Source organism: Antedon bifida, chromosome 3 (assembly GCF_963402885.1).
Source record: "Antedon bifida chromosome 3, ecAntBifi1.1, whole genome shotgun sequence".
NCBI lineage: Eukaryota > Metazoa > Echinodermata > Crinoidea > Comatulida > Antedonidae > Antedon > Antedon bifida.
This window is the reverse complement of record NC_136228.1, coordinates 3,692,637-3,702,354: the sequence shown is the minus strand read 5'-3', so window position 1 is coordinate 3,702,354 and position 9,718 is coordinate 3,692,637.

The following is a 9,718-nucleotide window of genomic DNA, read 5'->3' as shown; positions in this document are numbered from 1 at the left end:
CGTACAGTGTTCGTACATTACCGATATTTACCAGCTAGGCCTACAAAACTAAGCCTAGCTAGGCCACCCAGCCAGACTTAAAGACCATCCGCGAGAGGACATTCGAAGCGATCTACTTAGGCAGTGCATTGTTTCTCTCTTTTTATCATAATTTACTATATATACATTTTTCAATTGTATGAAATAGGACTTTAACAATATAATACATTCCTAAATACATACATAGATACAGGTATATAAATATAATTGAACTGTACTAAACAAATTGTCAACTATTTTATATATTCATTTCTTCTTTATATTAAGACTATAAAACCGTCATCAATAAATTTAGACTTATTTGGATTTGAACTTGAAAATTACCTTGTGAATCTGCCATTTCAATGTATTTACGCTGTCATCTGTAAAGAATAAATTGCATTAGATTAATTTCCATGTATTTGTGTAACATATATAACCAAATTATAAATATGAACATTTACTAACATGTTTATGAATTTGTAAGTGGTAGAATTCTTAGTATTTACTATGATTATTTTCCACTTCTATTGTGGGCAGTGGACATTTAATTCAGACATGTGCCTCTTTAAAGCTCCAAATTGTTTTCTATTTATAAAAAGCAAAACCATTATTCCATAAAATGTTTACACCAGCACATTTTATAGTTCACATATTTTATTTCCCACCACTTTCACAAGTCATGATGATATCATTGATTATTGAAATTTTGATAATTTACATATGCCTTTTACTACCACCATATTAACTACAATAATATCAAATGTAAATGATGCATAACAATCGCAGGTTTTACATTGACTTTCAAATGTCAGAATTTGTACTATTATGTGGTACAAATCATTGACCTGAAAATGACAATACAAAAACTGCCCTGGTTTAAACCACAAAGGAAATGCAAACAAATTGTTGAAACACAAACATTTATGATGAATACAAATCAAGAAAGCTTGCCATGAACAATTCCCTTGAACCTCACAATAACAGGGTGAGAAATAAAAATATTTCAATTGATGCATTTGTCATGGTAACATAGGCTTTGAAAGAAAATGTTTGCAATAACTCTCTACTTTTCAATTCAATAAATGTTCTCAACAAATGCAACTGTAGTCAATTAAGAACATAACTAAAGCTTGCATACACTATAACCAATGTACAAATCTATATAACACTATAACCAATGTACAAATCTATATAACACTATATATCCAATGTACAAATCTATATAATACTATAACCAATGTACAAATCTATATAACACTATAACCAATGTACAAATCTATATAACACTACTGCATAACCAATGTACAAATCTATATAACACTATAACCAATGTACAAATCTATATAACAATATAACCATTGTACAAATCTATATAACACTATAACCAATGTACAAATCTATATAACACTATAACCAATGTACAAATCTATATAACACTATAACCAATGTATAAATCTATATAACACTACTGCATAACCAATGTACAAATCTATATAACACTTATAACCAATGTACAAATCTATATAACACTTATAACCAATGTACAAATCTATATAACACTATAACCAATGTATAAATCTATATAACACTATAAATAACCAATGTACAAATCTATATAACACTATAACCAATGTACAAATCTATATAACACTATAACCAATGTACAAATCTATATAACACTTATAACCAATGTACAAATCTATATAACACTTATAACCAATGTACAAATCTATATAACACTATAAATAACCAATGTACAAATCTATATAACACTATAACCAATGTATAAATCTATATAACACTTATAACCAATGTATAAATCTATATAACACTATAACCAATGTATAAATCTATATAACACTATAAATAACCAATGTACAAATCTATATAACACTATAACCAATGTACAAATCTATATAACACTATAACCAATGTATAAATCTATATAACACTATAACCAATGTACAAATCTATATAACACTATAACCAATGTACAAATCTATATAACACTATAACCAATGTACAAATCTATATAACACTATAACCAATGTACAAATCTATATAACTATAACCATTATAAACATCTATATAACACTATAACCAATGTACAAATCTATATAACACAATAACCAATGTACAAATCTATATAACACTATTAACCAATGTACAAATCTATATAACACTATTAACCAATGTACAAATCTATATAACACTATAACCAATGTACAAATCTATATAACACTATAACCAATGTACAAATCTATATAACACTATTAACCAATGTACAAATCTATATAACACAATAACCAATGTACAAATCTATATAACACTATAACCAATGTACAAATCTATATAACACTATAACCAATGTATAAATCTATATAACACTATAAATAACCAATGTACAAATCTATATAACACTATAACCAATGTACAAATCTATATAACACTATAACCAATGTACAAATCTATATAACACTATAACCAATGTACAAATCTATATAACACTATTAACCAATGTACAAATCTATATAACACTTTATATAACACCTAAATAAATTCCTGTCATTTGATTGGACGATTGTGGGTCACATGGCGTGCAATAGTACGCACTATTAAACGATCGTTTAATAGTACTTTTTTAAACATTTTGTGTACGAAAAAAAAAACGTTTCGCGGATGAAAAAAAAATTAGAATACAAAAATTACATTGAAATACAACAGCGCCACCTGTCGTCCTGCCTCTGTTTGTAAACACCACCGCGAGATATGCAACAGCAGCAGATTTTTGTGTACGATTTGGAGATATATAATATGTACTAATTCATTCAAAAAGGCATTTAAATTAGCTTTAGATCGTTTTTAGGATTTTGATTTAATTAATGGGGACATCCTACAAGACGTGGAATCGTTGGAAAAACCATAATTAGCCAAGATAAGTTCCAATTGTCTGTCGAAGTTTTGCCTTTCAGCCAATCTAGTACTACTACTAGGTCTAGCCTAGCTAGGCCTGTTAGTATTAGGCTAGGCCTAGCCTAGGCGTTTTAGCCTTGCTAGGCATAGGATTGTTTGGTTGTTTGTTGACATAATTAACACTAAAGTAGGTGTGTTTATAAAATCCATATAAATATAACATTTAATATTATAATATTAAAAACCAAATGTTACCGTTTTAATCAATCTGAATGAAATGTAGGCCGCTTGGCTAGGGCTACCTTATATACTCCATGATTCAAATGACAGGAATCTATTTAGATGTTATATAAAACAAATAATGAATGTTTAATATTCGTGTAATGGTACAAATAATGGCATTTGGTGAATGATGAAAGGTTATATCAACTCGGCGTTGCCTCGTTGATATAACCTTTCATCATTCACCTCATGCCATTATTTGTACCATTACACTCATAAACATTCATTATTTGTATAATAACCAATGTACAAATCTATATAACACTATAACCAATGTACAAATCTATATAACACTATAACCAATGTATAAATCTATATAACACTATAAATATGTCCAACAAATACAACTGTAGTCAATCAAGAACACAACTAAAGCTTGTATACACTATAACCAATTTACATCATATAATGTACTATTATAACCATTATACATCAGCAAGTTTTTAACATGTAAATCTGAACTTTAACGGCTGATGCCATCATCCAGGGGCAGTCGCAGGACTATTTTAAGGGGGTTGCCCAAAGAGTCCAGGGCTGTGGACACTGAGTATTTGAGCCACAGATCCCCACCCCCATGGTGGTGCTTGTGGTGAAGCGAATTCTGTTAAATGACACCCCTAGATGCATGATAAATGGTACCTCTTGTTCACCGTAAAATGTCACTCCAAGTGCGCTAGCAAACAGACGATCGTAGCCTGTTTTTCAATAAGATCGTAGCCTATGGTCAGAAAAATATCTACAAAAAAATATGTGCGCAGTCTGCTAATTTACAGATATTCTTTTCCAGCCCTGAACTTCTATATAACATTATATGGATATTGTATACGATGAAATGGGAAAAAACATTTAGTATGAAATTAAGGGTGTTGCCCGGGCCATTAGGGCAACAACCCTGCATCCGTCCCTGTCATCTATTAATTTACAGCATATGTTTTGCCTAAATGTACTTGTTTGTTTTCATTTTGATTCTATAAGGAATGTTTATAAGTTGAATGGGGAGAATATTTGACTGTTCTATTCAATGAGGCAGAGCCTAGTTAAAGAAAGGCTTTAAAAAAAGTCTAGCACAACACCCAAAATTCTCAAAATGTTAAAAAAAATATTTAAAAAAAACATTTACAAGTCTAGCACGCCACCAAAAATTCTCAAAATGTTAACAAAAGTTGATCATGCCATAGTCACTGGAATTGGATTAAATAATGCATGAACACGTTATATGAAATACAGTCAATCAAATGGTAAGGATACACTTAGTAGCTAGCATATGTAGTCTGAGCATATGAAATCAAAATAACTAGACTTTACTTAAAATATGAATAACTTTTCCCTTCGACAAAAATCCGACCTTCCCCATTTGGAAATAAACCACTAAACCAAAGTTTTACATTGTTACTAGCTGGCTACTGGTGTAATTCTCATAACAAATTACCATTTTTAGTCGCGTGAAAGCGACTCTATAGTTCACTATGTCGGTCGGTTGGTCTGTCTGTCTGTCTGTCTGTCTGTCTGTCGGTCCGGTATCACTATGCGTTTTATCGCTTTCTGACCTTATCTTGATATCAGTTTAATCTAGCTAAGTCAATTTTTCACAGAATATTCCTTATGGCCAGGTTATGTTTTCACGGTGCGCATTAAAAAATTACGCGGTCTACGCACGATTTAACGAAATCACGTTTGTAATCATATCTTCACAACCATGAATCACAATTAAATCAAATTTGGTACTCATAAATTTCAGGGCATAAATCATCATATGGCAATACAATTACGTGCGTAGCGCATGTAACGCATGCGTACGCGCGCTTAAAATTTTCAAAATTTATTTTCGATGAAATAAGAGTACGTTTCAGGCAATTTTAAGTGTTTACAAAATTGCCATGAGTGCGCAGATTTTTGCGCGCGCACTGCGCGTTAAATGTTATTGCGCACTCTTTTTGCCCGATTTCTGTTTTCTTGACTTACTTTTCAACTCGAAAATACGTTATACGAGCACGTCAAAAGTGACAGGCTACGCACGTGTAAATTAAAAAAATATAAATGTTTTTAAACATTTCAACATTTTTAAACATGTTCAGTAATTTCGGTCAGTATAGTTTACTATGTCGGTCGGTCGGTCTGTCTGTCGGTCCGGTATCACTAAGCATTGTAGCACGCGACTTAATGGCTGTTGGCCTTGTTATAACTCAAATTACTGTACACCTATTATGAAATATTTTTAAAAATAAATAATAACATAAAAACTCACAATACTATTGAACAGAATTGTTGGTAACCATAAAGTTACTCTGCAGGATTACGCATCTCTGGAAATGTTCCTCCATCCACTGGTCCGTCAGTCCGACTGAACAGCTCTACATTAACAGACGCTACTTGACTATAAGGTGTTTATAATTGTCACTGCTTCTGTGCGTCACATGACTTCTTAATCAGTCTTGTATGCTAGCCTATTTAATGGAAAATATAAGTCTTGCTTACCTATCTATCGTTTGCAAACTTTAGGAAGATATCATAAATCCTATTCGACCAACGCAAACGAACGTGAGACATTATGGGCGGAGCCAGAGCCACAAAATTAAAGAGTTACGACATTGGGTTAAGTCATGTCATATACAGATGAAATTATGTCATAATTATCTCCATTAACGCATGAAAAGTATAGGAGCAACAAAATACTTTAAATGTTTTCTTATATTTTTAAAAATGTATTTGCATATTTGACGGTGAATTATTGATGTGCAAAGTGTACAGAAGTATAACTTGTAGCAAAGAATAATTGCATGCGCGTGCGCTAGTACATTATAAAGTTTGATTTATTGATTTTGGAATAAAACATCCCATAACTAACTATGTGATATTTTTCAATTCATAATCATAATTCAGCGTGCGAATTCTTTGACACAAAAATGGCTTCTAATCATTCAATGTTGTAACTCTTTATATATCTCTGGGCAGAGCCATTTACTCAATTTAAAGGACGCCTTGCACGTTGAGTAGGTAAATGTAAAGTAATTCTATAAGAAATAGGATAACATGTAGAACTGTAAAATAAAGATTCACAAATTATCAATAATATAATGTTAGCTTTATAAAAAAAAGTGCAAATTAATAATATTGTTCTGCTTTGGATAATAATGTGTATTTTGAAGGAATTGTTTAGGTATAAAAAACAATTTTCACTAAAGGCTAATTGGGGTTCTGTTTGGTTAGTAGAGGACTATGCCATTTTATGTTGTGATAATAGTATTGATAATATTATTTATTGGCCTATACAGTGGTTAATTATTGGTAAGGTATATCAAGAAGGAAAAAAGATATCCATGGGAAGGCCAATCCTACTTCACATCACATTAATTTAATTTTTTTATTTATCATTGCATAATGAAACAAAAACTACTATCTATCTCACTATTTTAGTTGTGAGCAGCTACATCATCTTATTGCCTTACTTAATTTTTATCAGTTTTCTTCCAATTTTCCATATGTTATTACTCAAACAAGTATCTTTCAGAATTTATTTTTCATTTTGAAAAAGTCATCATATTCAAATATTTGAATAAACGCAAGTTGCGTAAAACAAAAACTAACCATCAACTACTGTTTACAATGTAATACGGTCAAATGTTTGTTGAACGGTAGAAATAGCCCCTTTGATCGACTGAAATGCCTATGACTTGATTAGGCCTATGGCTATGATGTTCGTATAATTGTCGTAGTGCAGCCTACTATAGATGAAGCTTAATATAATAGCATGTGTGTGTTACAATGCATTGTGCAATAGCCTAACTCATTACCATGACAAGTTCAAATCTAGTTTACCTCCGCCAAGGAGGTATATGTAATCGATCGCGTGTGTTTGTTTGTCTGTCTGTTTGTTTGTTTGTTACTTGGCCAAATTGAAAATTGGCCAAGTATGTTGATCTGTTTGGCTTGTGTGTTTGTTACTTGGCCAAATTGAAAATTGGCCAAGTATGTTGATTGGTGCGGTTTGTGTGTGTGTGTGTGTGTGTTTGTTTGTCATCACTCTACCGCTCACAGTTTTGATTCGAATGACTCCAAATTACTACCACACATGTCACCTGGTGCAAGGACGACACCGCCCAATTTTGGTTAAAATCCGGACCACGGTTCTAATTCTGGACCACTTTTAAAAATTATTTTCAGACCTGCTAGTGTTAAAAGATAGGACAGAATTATCAAAAGCCGGTGAGCAGTCTTAAATTAACAAGTAAACTTAAATTGCATTTTCTCGAGAACTACTTGTCCAAAAAACTTCATTTTTGTACAAGAGGCAAGAGTTATAATTTGTGATTTGTAATTTTAAAACTTAATTAGATTTAATATAGAGGTTTTTTGATGCGAGTAGTTTACAAAACCTATTTCTTTTCAAATTCACCCGTGTGTTTTTCGCGTTGCTGTTCTATTGTTAGCCGACTGAAGCTATTGTTCAATGAAAGGCTGGTTACATAACCTGTACACCAAACTCGTATACACAGGATTGTAGTGAAATTAGCCTAAATCACACAGCATTAAGACACACACTTTTGGTGAAAATCGGGTCAAGTGTGTTTAGGAGGCCAATTTTGATTTGGCCAAGTATCGAAGGCTAGTTTGTTTGTTTGTTTGTTTGTTTGTCATCACTCTAGCGCTCACAGTTTTGATTCGAATGACTCCAAATTACTACCATACATGTCACCTGGTGCAAGGACGACACTGCCCAATTTTGGTTAAAATCTGGACCACGGTCCTAATTCTGGACCACTTTTAAAAATTATTTTCAGACCTGCTAGTGTTAAAAGATAGGACAGAATTATCAAAAGCCGGTGAGCAGTCTTAAATTAACAAGTAAACTAAAATTGCATTTTCTCGAGAACTACTTGTCCAAAAAACTTCATTTTTGTACAAGAGGCAAGTGTTATAATTTGTGATTTGTAATTTTAAAACATAATTAGATTTAATGTACAGGTTTTTTGATGCGAGTAGTTTACAAAACCTATTTCTTTTCAAATTCACCCGTGTGTTTTTCGCATTGCTGTTCTATTGTTAGCCGACTGAAGCTATTGTTCGTTGAAAGGCTGGTTACATAACCTATACACCAAACTCGTATACACATGATTGTAGTGAAATTACCCTAAATCACACAGCATAAGACACACACTTTTGGTGAAAATTGGGTCAATGTCAGGAGGCCAATTTTGATTTGGCCAAGTATCGCGCTATGCGCGAAGGCTAGTTTGTTTGTTAGCAGGATTACTCAAAAAGTAATTACAAAATCTTTACCAAAATGAATATACAGATAGATATGTGGTCAAGGACCATTCCATTAAATTTGGGACCATGGTCCCAATTCTGAACCACTTTTTAGTATACTTTTCAGACCTGCTAGTGTTAAAAGATAGGACAGAATTTTTCAAAAGCCGGCGAGCAGTCTTAAAGTAATAAGTAAACTGAAATTGCATTTTCTCGAGAACTACTTGTCCAAAAAACTTTATTTTTGTACAGGAGGCAAGAGTTATAATTGGTGATTTGTAATTTTAAAACATAATTTGATTTAATGTGCACCTTTTTTTATGTGAGTAGTTTAAAAAACCTATTTCTTTTCAAATTCACTCGTTTGATTTTCGCCTTGCTGTTCTATTGTTAGTCAACTGAAGCTATTGTTAATTGAAAGGCTTGTTACAACCATTACACCAAACTCGCATACACATGCTTGTAGTGAAATTAGCCTAAATCACAAACAGCATTAAGACACACACAAATATATATAAATCTTATGTAGGAGAATTTTACAGTAGGCGGAGGTATGCACTCTCGGAGTGGCTTTCTAGTTTTTATTATAAATAATTGCTATAAAATGCTTAAAAAATCATTCTGCAGTTTTTATTTTTCTAAATTAATCTGTCTACTGTAAGTAAGTATTGCCACACAGTATGACCAATTTTTTTCACAATGAGAAAATCTAATTGTAAAAATGTAAACCATATACTAAAATACTTTGATTGTTAAGTTTAAAAATCATTCTTTTCAAATTGTATAATTATTGCAAACTACCAACCACTTTTTTCCTAACTGTGGGATTAAACATCTTGGTCTGTGGAGGAAAAAACTATTTAAGAGCCATTGTCTGTAAGAATCAAAGAAATATCAAAAATAGTGGCAGACTCAAAAAAATGGATTTCTTTAAAATTTTGCACATGGCTATATATGTGTTGAGAGAAATCAAATATGAAGTATTTTTTATTTCACACATATATTTCCATGGAAACGGCCAAATTTGTATTTTTGACAAATTTTGTCCTTTTTTAAGGTTTTTTAAAATGGATATTGGTACTACTTTGATGAACGATATTTTTGTTTTGTTCATTTAATTACAAATAATAATTAGTGTATGCATAATAACAATGCATTGTGTACCTGTTTCATAATTTTTTTTATATTTTTGATTTTATACTTTGGGAGATACCATTTATTTAAAAAGGGGTGTTTTTCACTTTTTTTAAATTGT